Here is a 17275-nt window from a genome sequence, read left to right on the forward strand (position 1 = left end):
AACTTCCATAATAACTCATCACCAGGGCTTTCAACTTTATAATTATTCACCATTGCAACTCACCACTTTAACACACACACTCGAAATACCAGATTCCACCACTTTACCAACACTCAGTGGTAGCCTGTGCAGGTAAGTATGGTGAGGCGGGGTGAAAGTGACAAACGAATGTAAAATAAATAAATAAAACCTCTTAACTTGCGCTTGCCGCAGCACAAGGTAAGTGTTTTATTTATTTATTTTACATTCCCTATTCCATTGTTTGTCACTTTCACCCACCCCCGCCTCACAGCGCTTACCTGCACAGGCTGCTACTGCTAACACCCACAGCACTGAATGTCTACCTAACCACCATAACATTAGCAACCAGCATTCCCTTACCACCCCATAACACTTTAAAACTTTCCAACTTCTACCATACAGGTATGCACAACCACTTTCAATTCGCCTCCCCCTCCCACCACACGCTTTACAAAAGCTATTTTGTTGGTCTGAAGTCCTGGAAGGTATCAGTCTCCTGGACTGGAAGGCAGGTCATGCCAGCGACAGGTCGTGTAGGGACGCAGCACTCATAGCAGCTGGGACACTGATCCATCCTTATCAATAATTCACATTTATCCTGTACTTCAAGCCGACCACCTGTGTTCATTTAAAATACAGGACAGGGAACAAACACGTGGGTCGACAACCTTGACAACAGTAGACACATTTGTTGTCTTGGCCCAGGGACTGAACTATCCAAAGTGAATGGCCACAATCCTATTACATAAATGTTTTTCCATTGTGTTCTGCTACGTTCACCGTGTCTGTGGTGCTTAATTTGTAAAAGAATAAGTGCCGGTCCCAAAGTTTAGCTTATATAAGCCTGCATTAGACACTGTTGTATGTCAGGGTGCCGAATACCAGGTTGCGTAGTCTTGATTCCACCTCATTCCTCTTAAATCCACCACTAGCCCCTTTATTTCACTTTTTCACGTTGCTGTTTTCTCCTTTTGTCTCGTTTTTTCCCAGTCTTTGTCTCCTTCTTCTTTCCCCTTTGTGTGTATTCACTTTCTATCTCTGGATCAAAGTCTAATGAGGAAACATAAGTGCAGGTCCCCAACAATAAGCCCTGAATGCAACCAGCGGCTCAAATTAAGCCCCAAGATGGCGAGGTAGGTAGAAGGGGGTTCTGATGTGGGCATCGGAAAAGGGAGATGACATGTAAGTGCCATCCATTGCTGGAATGGGGAGAAAAGTATCATGTTAAACTGTAAATGGGTGGGGGGTGTAGAAGGAGGCTTCTAGTTTGAGCATTGATAGAGGGTGGATTGATGTGGGTCCAGTTATTAGGCCTGAGCAGTAGAAGGTATACGGCCACCAGATTACCCCAGATCACATGGACACAACCCTTCAAGACCTAGAATGTTCTTGCAAGTTTGTCAACAGGCGTCATTATCCAATGGGTTGCAGTGAATTAGCAAAAGTCAACAAATCCCAGAATGCATTGGTGTGTTGGATGAAAGCCTGGAATTTGAAACAAGATGGAATGGGTCATAGCATGTGTGAATGGTTGTGGGGAATAAAAGAAGGTGCAAATTCCCCGTTACATAGATTTTGAGACTGTGGTAAATTGATGAGGGCTGGTCTTGGCAAGTAGCGTTGTGGGATTTACAAGTGGGGGCGCAGGGTGAGCAACTCGCCCAGTCCAGGCATTTTCTTTGCATGCAGGGCTAACATAACATAACACAATCAGGGCCACCATTTCCAAAATTAAAAAAAACAAGCAATAACAGATGATCTGCTCACACATGGACCAGGGAAACTTGAGAGCTCTTATGCGAACAGAGGGAGAAACCTGAGGTAAAATAGCCTCCTTTTTGTGATGTTTAGGAAGGGGGCCTGGGATTGGAGCACAGATAGGGCGCTCAGAGTTGGGCAGGGGGTTATGCATGCCTGCGGATATCCAGTATTCCCATTTTCCTGCTCTTCCCTCTCAGGAGCGGATTCGGGTTATTTTTACTGCCCGGCCCCCAGAGCGCGCCGGCGGCCCTCCCTCTCACGTCCAGTGACCTGCCCGCGCCGGAGCCCCGCCGTGCGTCACCCGCCAGCTGTTCTTCCAGGGCAGGCCCCTCTGCCAGGCCCGGCGGCGGCACAGCATCCGCTCGGGGGCGCGCGGCCCCACGCGCGCGCAGGACGTCGATTGTTCTCCCGGTGACGTTCTTCTCCGCGTGCCGGCCGCGCCGTGGGCGTGCGTGCGTGCGTCACCAGGTAGGGCCCTCGGGGTCACCTGTTGCTGGGAGTGGTACTGTCTGCATCAGATGTTTTGTTTACATCCTTTGAGTGCGCTGGGTGGGGGCGGCTGGTGTGTGTTTGTTGTCGCAGTTACTGCATGCATTCCCTTACTGTGCTTTGTGCTGTAGCCAGGTCTCCCAGGGAAGAGTGCTCCTAAGTTTCCAAGTTACATCCAGAAGTTGCTCAGCCACTGAGTTATCTCTTTTCGAAGACTCATGCGTGGGTAGCCGATAGGGTCCAGGTTTTTACTTTGCAGTCTGGGTCTTGTTGTCCTGGATAACGAGTAGAAAATCAGAACTACAGGAACCAGAATGCTAAACAAAAAATTTAAATGGACTGGATCAGCTGTTCTCAAATGGACATGGGAAACTTGTGAGCTCTGGCATCCATGAACATAGTATTTACACTGCTCACAAGCTTCACAGATCCATGTGCGAGTAGCCCGTTCAGTCTAAGATTTTCTATGCATTTTGGGATTTGTAGTCCTGTTTGTCTCATTATAAAATTAGTATTAACAATCCCACAATGCAAAAAATGGGCTGGATCAGCTACATCCTTGGAAACTTCAAGGATAAGATTCACTTTTTTTTTTTTTAAATTGGGCGTGTAGTGAGTTGTTGAAAATATAAAATCAGGATTGCAGATCATAGAATCCCAAAAAGCTTGACCTGAATGTACTACTCACACACAGACATGGGAAAACATGCGAGCTCTGCCCTCCACGAACATAGTAATTACACAACACTCAAACATCCCAGGTCCATGTGTGAGTAACCCATCCAGTCCAGGGTATTTTTCTTCCTGCGCATTCTGGGATTTGTAGTCCTGCTTTGTCAATTTAAAACTCAGGACTACAAATCTCAGCATGCAAATAATGATCCCAGACTGGATGAGTCACTCGCACATGGAAATGGGAAATTTGTGAGATTTTTTAATTGTAAGCTGCATGTCCTAGAATGAGTCTAATGTTAGCTAAAATGTCAGTGGCGTGTTTTCTCCAAACACGGGAGCTTGGCAGCTCAACCCTGAGTGTTTTTCCTTCCTTGCTACGTAAGGGCTGACGGTGTGTATTTTATTTGTTATTGCTTTAACCCCTTGGGCGCGGCCGCAATTCTGCGCCTGCGCGGCCGTTTTAATGAGTGGGCGGGATCATGACGGCCCCCAGCCGTCATCAGCACACGCCTACCATGATGCATGACGGACGGGGGCCGTCATCAACATGGAAGGGGTTAAAATGTGGAACGTGAGTAGCATACAAATTGAATTTGCCTCCGCCTCCCCTATTCTAGTGTAATAGCAGTTTACACAAAAGAGGCAAGAAAATCAATAATAAAACCTGTCTGCCTATACATTGAAGTGAAACCAGAAGAGGGTGGGTGCTACATCTGAACCACTGCAGACAACTGTCTTGTGGATCAACCACATTTGGACATAAGACAAAGCCACACTGTAGCAGAAGTTCTAAAAAAAGACCTTGTCCTGGGGAAGTGAGAGTGCTGAAAAATCAAAAGGCCAGTTTGCCTGGGGCTTTGCACACCCTTCAGTGGAGAAGTTAGAACTTTTTTGTGTACAAATGCATTTTACTTTTCAACCTGCCTGTCTGCCGGACCTTGACCTGAAGCAAGTTAATGCAATGTACATTGGCGTAAACCCCTGCCCAAAAATGCAATAGAGCATTTCTTGTCACTGACCCCCTATCAGATGGCTGATAGATACATGAAATTAAAAAAAATGCTTTATACATGTGAAGTAACTAGACAGGCGCCTCCCTGGAACTACACTTGAGCTACGGTGACCGGGCGTCCAAGGACTGCTGTGTCAATCCTGGTTTTTCACCATCTGTTCTGGCAAATTTCAGTAAATATAGCACATTTCCCAGTTTTTAGAGAGGTTCTACTGAACACAGAAGTGGGGGGGATTTTATGTGATCCCGTGCAGAATTAGTTATTAGCCTTTAGCAGAAAGCAACTTAGGTTAACACAAATGACTGTGTGTGTAAAAGTTGCACTTAACATGCTTTAGTACCTCATTGGCTATATTTTGTCTGTTGATAAGCAATGCCAGGTCGATCCTTTGTGCTTTTTGGTCAATGCTGAAATGTAGTCCTACTTAGGAGTGGTTGGTGACCTTTCAAAGTGATGAGGCAAGCAAAGTGCCCCACCATCCCCAAAAAAACAAAAACTAAATTTCCATCCATACTTAAAAAAATCATCCCTCAAAAGCCCCCCCCCCAAAATAACCCCTGTCTCCAAAATAAAAGAAACACAAACTAATGTACATGCATTACAGATATGATATTAATTAAAATTCAATTGTAATTACCCATGGGCTCTGCGTCCTTCCGAAGACTGTAGAAAGAAGAACCCCCCTAACCAATCCAGACTCTGCTGTCATGCTGCATGAGAGCAGCTCCAGGATTGGATGGAGCGGGTTGGCCTAACGTTCCTTCAGGCCCTAGAGGCCTGAGCTTGGTCTTCACCTAGCAGTATAAGGCAGCTGGGTGCAGAGCTTCAAAGTGTGCATGTCACTTTGGCCGGCTCAAGACCGGCAGCCAAAGTGACATGCGCACTTTGGAGTGTATGACCATGACTACTCCAGTCCTCCTGCTGCCAATCATCAGCAGAGGACACACCCTCCTAGTTTGGAAGCAGGCTGGCAGCTATGGCATGCCTTGGTTAAAAAATAAAAAATAAATGAAATAATTTTATTGGCATTTTATTTTTAACACTTTGCGTGGCCCGCAGAGGGGGTAGTACTATTTTACGTAATTCAAAATGCAGTTTGTGAATTCTGCCCAGTGTTTGGTCGCCAAGAAGTTGTTCTCTAGATCACAGATGCAGCCACCTACCAGGGAAACTCCTAAGACGATAGTAGGAAAAAAATTACTAGGATGGATGCACGTGTCACCTGGTGGTAAATCCAGTAACCTCGAGCCATTGCTAGGGTTATATTGTGTGGTGCTTGAAGGCTGGCACACTCTTTGCATAGTTGTAGATGATGCTGCATCCCTTGGGAGGTGGATGCTATGCTGGTCAACAGATTCTACCTCTGTGCTACCTCCACCAAGCTCCACATTTGCACCTGGGAGCTGATCCCCCTGCACAGACTCTTCCTGCCTCACGCACCTGTTCCAAGCAAGCAGTAGCGCAGCTAACAATGCAAGCAAAGTCTACACCCAAGCCATCTTATCCTCCATTAAGATCCACTCCCCCAGGTGCCAAATCCTCTCTTATCAGCTATCTTGTGGCATACATGGGATATGGGAACGTATTAAGACCCTATTCCTTGTAGGTTCAACTTTAAAGTCCCTCAAAACTAGAGGACAGGACACACTTTGTGCACATGGGCAGGATTAGGGAAGGGTGCCAGACCTAACCCTACCTATGGTACAATTTAGAGCCCTTTCTAGAACTGTAGACATGAGGTCTATACATACACGGGTCAGGGAAGGTCACACAACCCTACTCGTTGTAGGCCGCCTGGTGGGGAAACAGAGAACTGCAGATTCTATGACAAAGTTTCTTAAATACTTGTAGGTAAGGAAGGTCAGAAGACACAATCCCCTGTAGACTCATTGTAGGCCCACCTGAAACTGTAGATCACAGGACACTGTATCAATGCATGCCAGGTCACGGAAGGTCAAGAGACTTAATGCCCTTGATTGCTCTACTGTAGGGCAGCCGCGGCCCGCGGAGGGAGTTGCGGTGGGGCAGAGAGGCGGGGCGGGGGAGGGGCAGGGTGGGGAGTGCTGAAAACCGGCATATGGATAATTGGAGGTAAGTAAACAATTTAATTAATAAAACGAATTTCGTAGCATGCCCTGCATTGCAAAATGCGATGCAGCGCGCGCTACGAAATTCGTTTTATTAATTAAATGGAAATGGACTTGGAAACCTGGATGTCGGTACTTGTCTGTGTCCAGGGACACTGGACTTATGTATCAAGGGAGGACCAAATTATGCGGCAGCATTGACTAAATTATGTGGTTTTATGTGGCACATTTTGTGAACGTATTAATTCATTGTTTTGTCATTTTTGACACGTTAACACTGTCTGGGCTAAGGCTTCCCTTCATTATTACCAATTGAACACACAAACACAGCAATAAACAACTGAGTGGTGCCCAGACAATCTTTGCAATGGGCCTTCCACTTCGCATTAACACGTGCCACAGCATTTTTAGTAACTTTTGATCTGGTTGAGCAAGAAACATTTTTTTTTTAATCTGCAAATTTTGCAGCAGATGATGGATTATATGACAAATTCGTAATTGTGCGGAATATGCAATGGCTACAAAAATGTATTTATGCCAGTGGCCTTGCCTTTATCCTACGAAGAAGGAACCAGACTTAGACACGGAGAGCGCCCACTGGAGGAGCGCTTCCCGCACGTGCACGTCAGCTTGTCAGGGGTTCAGCCCAGGGGTGGGCCCAAGTAAAGTGCCTATTCTGCCCTGGTGACTGGCAGGTCCTCAAATGATAGGGAATCCTGGGTGTAATTGCAGGGCTTTGCTGACGCTCTTGAGTCACAGCGATAGAACTGCGTACAAATTGCAGCACGCCTCGCGCTCCCCACCGCGCCATGAAATAGCACGCAAGATGTTCCTGGTATGGTCAAACACTGCCTATACTTTCAGATCTGCCCCTCTGGTCAGGACATCTCCTGGCCATTTAGGGGTGTTCTGGACAGGTTCTAAGTACTACTTGCAATGTCTTATTTATTTATTTATTTACTAAGTTTTATATAGCGCGCATAAGATCCTGAAGGTTAATCCTATTGTACCATACACCAATGAGGCCTACATAGCAGTAAACAATGATTCTGACATGGAAATGCTGCTGACCTTCACTGTTCCATCTTGGTGTAAATGCAGCTGGTCGAGAACAATGCTGCCCCTTCACCTCTGCTGTAATGCAAATAGGAAAGATGACCGCAGAGGACGAATCCTTTAAATCATTAAACCCTGTATCGTTTTATTTAATTACTTTCACAAATACATAGCCTCATAAATTAAATGACAGTCCAAAACTGAACAAAAATGTAAAAAATATGGTATAACAATTTTCATATTTAAAAGAAATGTCTAAACTCTCTCTAATCCTGTAGAACAATAAATTATGGTCAGTCTGTGTGCCAGTTAACCAGTTAGAATACAACAACTAGTGAAAATAAATTAAAATTGATTTCCATAATGTGGGCTCACTACTTTTTTATGATTAATATTCACTTAATATTAGAGTCATTACTTATGGAGACAGAAGGACTTAGTGAGGACGGGAGACCAGTGACTGTATTTCAGTTCAAGCAACCCAATGTTCACTATTTTCACTACTTTGCGCTAGTGCAAACACGCTCTCCTTGCACGACTATATACTAAGGGTGATTTTAGGAAGCATGTACTGTATGACATGGCCACAGCTCCATATCAATAAACATTTTTTTTACATCGGTCCAAATGTTTACAGTATGTTATCTTGTTCCATTACTTCTGTGAAAGTACCCGTTCACCTGGAGGAGTTTTAATACTACGTGTGCTATTAACACAAATGAATATTAGAGACATAGAAAATGAGTAATTAAAATAAATGTCAAAATAATGAGTCCTTTTTGTTAGGGGATATAACCTCGAATCCTTGCAGAGAGTGTTGGATAGCGCTTACATTACTAAGGGCCAGACATACGACCCATTTTTGCATGCGCAAACGGGTTTGCGACCCGTTTGCACATGCAAAAATCCTATGGGCCATGAACTAACACTATTTTGCGGGTCGCAAAATTGTGTTTTGCGACTCGCTATTAGGATGGGGCATTCCCTTCCTAATAACAACCCCACAAGCCATGTAAGAATGTTTTGCAACCGCAATTGCGGTCGCAAAACACTTGCAGTTTACCACCCTCTTCAAGAGGGTGGTAAAGCACTCACAAAAGGGAAGGGGTCCCTGGGGGATCCCTTCCCCTTTCTAAATGTAGGGGAAAATATTTTTTAGGGGCAGGTAGCGGTCCCAGAGACCACTACCTGCCCTTTAAAAATTAAACGAAAACGCTTCATAAAAAAAAAATGCTTCCCGTTTTCCTTTAAGGAAAACGGGCTGCATTAAAAAAAAAATGCTGTATTTAAAAGCAGTCCCAGACATTGAGGTCTACTGAGCCCAGCAGGCCACCATCCCTGGGAGGGCCAGCCATTCCCAATAGGATCGCGAATTGTGATTGCCTCGTGAATATTGCTGAGGCATGCAATTTGAGACCCCATTGGGAATTGCAAACAGTGTCCCAGACACTGTTGTACATGGCATTTTGTGACTCGCAAATTGCGACTCGCAATCAAGCGCAATTTGCGAGTCGCAAATTCTTAAGGTCGTACATCTGGGCCTAAGAATGCTATTAGGATCTGAATGGCATTGTTAAAACATAAACACATAATATTTAAAATTTTCATTGAGTTACCAGGCCTGGAAGTAATGGTTTTCCTTGGTTTGCAGAACTCATTCTTCTTGACCAAAATTTGGGAAATTCATGTGGGCCTGCGAAAATGTGCAATTTAATTAAAAAAAATTTGAGGGGTGATATATTACCAGAAATTTGAATTCAATGTAGTTCAACCTCTAACACTTCCCTTACAAGTGTTCTAGTAATTTCAGCAAAAGTCTTACATCCAAAACTGCAGTCTTAACAACATGCATCACTAGTTATGCGTTTTCACTCCAGAACATGCTGTGCGGTGCACTCTAAAGCTACATCTGCCATGAGAGAAAAATTCTAGTAAGAGCGGTAACTAATTTAATAGCCTTCATGAGTGGATGCTGAAGATATTGATTAGAACTCTACCAGGGGATGAAAACATTGTATTGCTTGTGATAGGTAAACTAATAAAAAAGTATATTTCCATAGTTTTAAAAATCTTTCCATTGATTTCCTCGTAACTAAACCAATATATTAACATCATAAAATGTCAGCATTATCCACATTTCTTTCTACTCAATTCAGCTGTAAATACACCTGATCACAGTATCAAAAAAGGCTTGGATAAAGAGAGGCATACTACCAAATTTTAGCTGAGAGAGTATTGTCGCTTTAAACATATTGTGCATGAGAGAGGTGGTGGCCTAACAGCTAGGGCGGTCGACCTCAAATCTGGGGAACTGGGTTCGAGTCTCTGCAAGGACGCACAACATCCTGTTATTCTGGGCTAAACACTTAATCTCCCCGTGCCTAACAAAAATGAATGTGTCCTCATGTAACGCAACTGGTGCTCATGTAAAAAGCTCTGATACCCGATACCTTCGAGTCAAGCTCGCGCTATATAAAACTCCGTAAAAAATAAATAAAATTTGAAGAAAAGGTTTATCTTCATACTTTAGATAAAAGCTATTTACACATCACCCATTTTTAATGTCTGAATCCAGACTCTATTATAGGGGATATTTATGATTTGTTTCTACAACATTAAAAATAGTGTTTTTGCCAACTTCACCTTGTGACTAGGAGTGACTTGCCTCTGGAACTCCTATGTGCTGCAAGGCCGAGAAATGTGATGTTATGTGAATTTGTAGAGCACTGCTAATCGCCCACGAGGGTATCCGGGCGCTGAGTAGAACAGGCCTGAGGGGGGAGGGGGAGATCAGGCCTGTTTCATCTGGAAGAGCCATGTCTTGAGTTTCCCTCGGAAGTCCATGCGGGTGGGGGAGTTTCGGAGGTGTTTCGTGAGGTCGTTCCAGGTTGTGGCAGTACCTTTTGTCCCTCAGGGGTTGTAGCCAGATTACCTTCCCCAGCCCAACCTGGTCCATTTTGGATCTCTTCACCTGAATTCTTAGGGATTCTCCTTTGAGCTTGGTATCCTGTCTCCCTATAGCGTCCCCAGACCCATCTTTCTTTGACCTAGCCACCAATTCACTTATTCTAAAGGCCCAAAAGAATGCCAGGCTGAAAGCCGCCGTGAAGAAGTTCATTTCATAAGATGAATGAGTGGCCCTGTGCACTACGTCGATCATGCCATGTAATGTTCGGAATTCTATGGAAAACCTAGAATCTGGAACTCGTGTCTTCCCTCTCGCCCATCCCTTCAGCGCCGCCCTGATGGAGAACGCCCTCGCAGGATCCTGTTGGCCCCTGATCTTGGCGTTGTGGCTCACAGCAACTAGGTGGCCCATGATTCAGAAGTGGCTCTTGCCCTGGTCCTTGGCCCATAAGACAAAGATTTGGACCTTGTGTTAGTGTCGTTGTACCCCCACCCTAGGCCCCTACCACTTTGTAGAAATTAGCCACACAGGCCTTGTAACTCTTCCTGGCGCTTGGGAAAGCTCGCCCAGCTCCCTTAATCGCTGTTCCACTGTAAAAGGAGCCAGAGGTGCGGCGGGAATGGGGTCATCTCCGCTTTAGCTCATGCCCATGCCTCCCAGAAACGGGGCTACTAAAAACGAGAGAGCGTCAGCTGCTACATTCTTTACCCCTATTATGTGCCTACCCGAAACTCCACATTATTGTGCAAGCAATCCTGCACCAATTCCCTCATTAAGCAGAGTACCAGTGGACAATTAGTTGTTTCTGCATTTATGGCCTGAACCACTGCCATATTGTCAGACCAGAAAAGAACCCTTCTAGCTCACAAAGCATCTGGCCAGAGATGGAGGGCTGCCACTATTGGGAATAGCTCCAGAACAGTTACGCTAGCCGTGATCTTCCTCTTATGCCACTCACTCAGCCATTTCTTTGCACACCACTTGCTCCCCATGATTGCTCTGAAACCTTCCCTGCCAGACGCATCTGTGAACAGGCACATCTCGGCTGCCTGCCCAAGGTGCTCTCCAGATAAGAGAGCCATTGAAGTTGGCCAAAAATTCAGCTCACATCCTGCGGTCCTTATTCTTTCCCTTGCTCAGTCTTACCAGGTGATTTTTCTTCCTTACACTGGCCATGGCCCTGGCCAACCTTTTAGCAAAGACTTTCCCCGCTGGGATCACTTTAGCCGTAAAATTACATTTTCCCAGAAGGCTCTGAATTGTATCCAAGGTTGCTTTATTTTTTGCGAATGTTATCTGAATGTCCTGAATCAGGGCCTTGCACCTTGCCCACCGGGAGTCTGGACACTCCCTCCACACGGTGTCTAGCTCAATAACCAAGAAGGTCAGGACCTGCGCTGGACCCTCAGTCTTGCCTAGTGCCAATAGGACCCCTAGATGGTCAGCTAGACTACCAAAATTCTGGAGTGCCACTCTGCATTCCTACGTTCCCTCTTCCCCAATGAACAGGAAATCATCGAGGTAGTGAGTCACCCCCTTTACACCATACATCCCTTGTAATGCTCATTGCAAGAAACAGCTGAATGCCTCGAAGCACATGAGACTGTGCAACCCCTGGACATGCATCTGTCGTAGTAGTAATGGCCATCCAGCTTGAAACCCAGCAAGTGTTGGCTGTCCGAGTGGACTGGCAGCAAACGGAAAGCCGATTCAATATCAGCCTTCGCTAACCAGGCCACTTTACCCGCCCTCCTGACCAAGTCCACTGCTACCTCAAAAGTGCAATAAGACACAGAGCAAGTTCCTTCCTCCAGCCCATGATTCAGTGAGTTTCCCTCTGAGTGTGACAGGTGGTGAATCTGCCTAAAGCTCCCAGGCTCTTTCTTAGGGACCACCCACATGGGTAAACAACAAAGTTGTCGAGCGGAGGGTGGGGGAAAGGCCCTGCCACTCTGCCTAATGACAGTTCTTTTGCTACCTTGGCCTGTACAACTGCTGGTAGCGCCTTTGCCGACCTGAGATTGTCCGCAACTCTGCTTTCCAGAGGGCCTACGTAAGGGATCATGAAGCCATCAAGGAAGCCAGGCGCCAGCAGATGTCCATCTTTTGCATTAGGCTATTGTCTGAGTAATGGGAGGAGGTTGTGCGGGTGTATTGGTGACGGGCCCTTGACTGCATAGGCGGGGGCTAAAGAGCTGTCAGCATATAGGAGGGGGCCAGCATGTGAACAGGAGGTAACTGGTTCAAAAGGTGTGCTGTGGGGTACCACCAGGAGGGGGGAGGAGGTCAGGGTTCACCTGTCTCCACTCAACCATCCTGCCTATTTTTGCCAGGTGTGGTTGGCACGCGTTTGCTGTTACAGGCTGCCGTGGGGTGGGGGGGCCCCACATTTGTTGTAAGTGTGTGTGAATTTGCAGATCTTGCCCCAGGAGCGGAAGCCGGCATTGAACCGCCTACAAGTGCCCATAGGGGGCGTTTGAAACCTCCCCTCTGGCTCGTTCCCCATGAGTGCCTCAAAAGGGCTGTTTGAAGTGGCGTCTCCCAAATTGGTATGGACCCTTTCCTGCAGGTTGCCCACCCTGGAATTTAGTCTGGGATTCCTTCTTCTGCGGGGTGAATTTACCTATATGCTCCATCCAGAGCTGAACTTCCTTTGGGTCCCATCCCATGTCGGGGCACATGGCCATCTTTTTCCTGAACTCCCTATCGTAGTTGTACCATCCCATGCCTCCCCACTTCAGGGCCTCATTATGAATGGTCTGGGAATATTGGAATAAACCCGGGCCCAGCTCAGGGTGTTTTTCGTTGGCCACAGACAACAGGATGGAAAAGGCCTCTTACCAATTTTCTATCATTTTTTCCGGTCAGGTTTGATATTTCACCTTCTTCTCATCCTCCTTCCCGCCCATCTTTCTCGTGTCCAGACCATGTATCAGAAGTGTGAAAATATCAATTAATTTCTGTCACCAAATTCCCTCCCTCGCTGCCAACAGGACCTGCCAAGCCAGAAGCAGTGGCCCGATAACAGGGGAGCCACTGATATTAGTGGCAGACTGTCAGATGCCTTAGACGTTACCTTATAGGTTTCCACTCTAGTAGCAGACGGGGCAGTGCTGTGAGTGTGCACCGGGTGGCCTGCCTCATTGGACTGTGCAAAAGTTCCCAAAATGGCCGCTGGCTGGACAGGGGGTTGCAACGAGGTGGGTGTTGTGCCGGTGAATGCCGGCGTGCTGCTACGTGCTGTTAATGTACTTGCGGCCTCAATGGGATCAGGTTGCCCCACCACTTGTGTGGGGACTGCTGCCACATCTGCGGGGAAGCCAACACCTTAGGTCTCCTTTTCACTGGGTTGATTCCCCACACCTTCATAATTGCCAGCACCCCCTCCCCCACTGCTTGGGCCATTATGCAAGGGCAGGGGGCCCGGGCTAGCGCAACAGGGTTTTAATTCTGCCATAAAACTCATCACAGTGTCCATGAGCTTACCCATCATGTCCATGGAATCAGAATTTGCTGGGGCTGCACTAATGTTTGCCGTTGCCACTATCCCTGCTGCTGGACAAATGGATGATGACTTCACGTGTTCGGCTTCCCGGAGAATGGCAGGCGTTCTAGCCCTAGGCGCAGGGGCATTGGCGGGAATTCCTTGTTCGTCGGCCTGCGGGCCCTTTTCGGCCTTGAAGGCCCCGTGTCCGCATTGGCCAACTGTTCAGTAACGGGTCTGTCGACTTCGACCCCCCGAGTCCTCAGGCTCTCGCACGTTCATGATTCTCTTCACCCAATCCAAGCCTTTTGCCTTCGCCATTCTGCATGGATGCCACCCATTCTGCGTCCTGTGACGTACGCGGCTGCAATTCCTCCACTGACGTAATCTGGGAGAATAAGGGGGAGAGCCCTGGCTATCCATGCCTTAGCCTTCAAACTTCAGCCAACAAACAGCTGATCCGGTCCCCCATTGATCCTGCAACCTCGAGAGCCCCATGGTTCGCATACCTGGTGACGTCTCAGCGGTCCCTCTATCCCTTACTGTTCACGGCTTTCTTTTGCCCAGTGGTTCACTCTACTTGCGTCCGTGATATCGTCTAGGATAAATTAAACCAGTTATTTTCATGGCCCCTCCATTTCCATCACAGCGCCTGCTGAGCCCACCTCTCTAAGTTGTCGCCAGTGCCACCAGGTGGCAGCCTATTTAGTCCCCTTGTACCTGTTTAGCCGACCTGCTCCTGACTGTGCAATGCTCGCTTCACTACTTATCGTGTTTTCTTCCTCGAGACGTCGCGATTCAACACAATGAGAATAATTAATGTTCGTCTCCTCCGCCTGAACACCTTTGTGCCTCAATTCATGCTCGGGTGCTTTTGCTCAGTAGCTGGGGTGGACAGCTGCTAACTCGCATCCATGCTGCCCCCCACCCCAGCCTCAGCTCCTCCTAACGCTGGCTCCGGAGCACGCTGCCCTAATGAGTGTAACGCTTACTTATGCCGCCCCGGCTTACCAGCCTGCCGGGGCGGACGTTGCAGCCTATGCATTCTTCTGTTCTTCCCATCATGGAGCATGTCATCCCCGCCAGCCTAACAACTGGGGTGGAGTCCGCCACTCCTTGAGGCCGGTGGGAGGGGCCCTGTACTTTCGCGACCCCACTCACAGCGGCATCAGCACATGTAGCCGAGCAGGAAGGCCTTCACTCTCCCGCGGCCCACCCAACAACATCCATGCCCACCTTGCACCGCTCCAAGTCCACGGGTGGGGCGGCCAACCTACTGATGCCGTGCAGGGGCAAGCGCTCACAACAATGCCCCCTCCCCCACCCCACCCCACCCCGCGGCGGCAATCCCCTGTGCCGCACCAACTTGCTCTGATGCAGAAACAACCTCCTCCATAAGCCGAGCGGGAGGCCCGTGCACCCTCCCGGCCCATCACTCTATGACTGCACTTGCCGTCCAATGGCCCCGCCTAGCCACTCGCTAGGGTGGAGGCAACCACTTGCATGTTGCCGGGAGGGCAGGCCTACGCTCTTCTGGCCTCCCGCCACTGGGGCAGACAGCCCCACTCTCAGCCGCCGCATATTCCCCACTCGCTGGGCGGCAACTGCCTCTACGTATCTCCAAAAGACGAGGGTTTGAACACATAACCTTTGGAGTAAGAGTCTGCAACCTTAACCACTAGTCACAGAGACTTATGGCTGGGGCGGAGGCGGCCTCTTTACCCTGCTGTGCAGGAGGGGCCCGCGACCCCCCCTCCCCAGCAACCATAGAAGCATCCAGTGCCGGTCCTAGGCCTTCTGAGGCCCTGGGCGAAAGGGAAGATGTGAGGCCCCTCTAAGTGACATCACAGAAAGTGACTTCGCAAATTAATTGGTGAGAATGTACGGCAAATCACCAACATACTCAAGCATCACGTGGCACACACTGTCATCTTTTTCCTCACACACCTAAAGCTACAAGTAAAGAGGTGTATTTATGACATTAGTGGCCTTGAGATACGTGCTTAGCACTCATCATGTTCCACAGTCAACTCCTACTCTACTTCATCTGCAAAGGATACACCATTCGAAACACCCCGTTGGTAAATCATGCTAATCTATACATCATGACCTACTCTACACACTTCTGGGGTTTAGGACATGAGACAACCAACCATCCTGGGCAACAGTCAGATTTAGGCCATACACGTTGCAGCATCGATTAGGCCACTTAGGAGCTGACAGTGATATTTCATTTGCCAAAACAAAACCAGCCTATATAGTCTGATTTACAAAGGATATTCGCAGAACAGCTGGGCTGCTGAATCCCACAGTGTCTACTTAGCACAGCACACTCTGCACATTGTCATGTGGGAATTGAGATTTCTGTACCAGCACTGAGTCATAAAACAGAGAATAGTAAATACCAATGCAGTGACCTCTTTGCCTATGCAGCAAAAATAGCCTAAAAAAAACTAATATCCTGTATTATGTAATTTTCTGTAATAATGTACAGCTCCTTTCAGAAAAGCTTCCCCTTGCATTAATGAAAAAGAAATACATTTTGAAGAACAGATTGCTGGTTCCCGTTGTAAACATGTCAGTGTAGTGTAGCTGAAAATACAAAATAATCCGAAACAGTGCCTTAAAGGCCTCTAAAGTACATAACACAGACAAGCAAATAAAGCCTAATTTCTCCCGGTAGTGCTGGCGATGCCAGTCAGCATTTGTTGAAAGACATGGATAAGCTTCAACTAGAATTAAAGACAAAGGCTCGTTGGCAGAACAAATGCATAAACTGGCACTGAATTTAAAGACACCGACAAGAGGACAGCAAGACACTTTACTCATCCACGAAAGTTTCCAGTTTAGTATTCCAGTAGCCTTAAAGATGAAGTAGTGTCAAAACCTGCCATTTGTGGTAAATAACCCATTTTCTTATGAAGCACAGTGTAGTGGCACATGGTGCTTACAGGTGTGCAGAATATAAAATTAATAAGCTGCAATAAAAGACAATATTTAAAAACACATGGTGCTCAGATGCACCCAGTATGGTAGGGAAAGGGCTATTTGCACTCTACATAAAACACTACTAACAAGCATTCACTTGCAGAAGATGCATCATGCATCCTAGGGGAATATATAAATGTGCGTGTGAATTATGAAACTATCACCCACTTCCTCCCCATCAAACAAAAAATGATTGATATCATTAGATAAAAAACGAAAGTACAATCAACAGCTGCAATCTTTCCAATTTCTTTTTTGAGCTTCAGCTTACCTGATATTGACTCAACGCAGGTCAAAATTAGGTCCCCTCGCTCCTAAAACATGCTCACCACGCTGCCCTAAATCTAATGTGTAATGTGTGCTGTTCCCAAGGTGGTTCTGCATATTTATATAGCTAAATGAATAATTAAAACAGACCCTCCCACTGAACACCTGTGTCCCATAAGCATTCCACTCCAGAGCACCTTCACAATATTTGATATTCTGCTCAGCTCCATTTTGAAGTGCAGCATGGCTCACAAATACCAGTTTATTTCTCAGCTGTGCATCGTAGTTGACCGTCCTGACTCGCTCAGAAGCGGTCGCTCCCCACGCTCCCTGCGTGACTGGTATCGTAGCGCTTTGCTGCTCACTGCTACCATCTCCATTTGTTGATTTTCATAGCGCTTTGGTGCCTCGCATTGACTCCCATAGCGCTTTGTTGCCTCGCATTGATTTCCATAGCGCTTTGCTGCCTCGCATTGATTTCCATAGCGCTTTGCTGCCTCGCATTGATTTCCATAGCGCTTTGTTG

General features: G+C 47.1%; 1 protein-coding gene across 7 annotated transcripts in view; it reads left to right on the top strand.

Annotated features, from left to right (window-relative positions):
* LINGO3 (leucine rich repeat and Ig domain containing 3) overlaps positions 1 to 17275 on the top strand; it is a 1135152-nt gene that overhangs the window by 1057146 nt on the left and 60731 nt on the right. The window contains exon 1 of one of the 7 annotated variants that reach the window (XM_078669076.1): positions 2170 to 2250. The exons of the other annotated variants lie outside the window; for them this stretch is intronic. The gene's annotated coding sequence lies outside the window, so the exon portion shown is untranslated. Of the gene's footprint in view, positions 1 to 2169; positions 2251 to 17275 lie in introns of those variants that run through there. 7 annotated transcript variants of the gene reach the window in all.

This window comes from Lissotriton helveticus, chromosome 12 (genome assembly GCF_964261635.1).
Source record: "Lissotriton helveticus chromosome 12, aLisHel1.1, whole genome shotgun sequence".
NCBI classification, from domain to species: domain Eukaryota; kingdom Metazoa; phylum Chordata; class Amphibia; order Caudata; family Salamandridae; genus Lissotriton; species Lissotriton helveticus.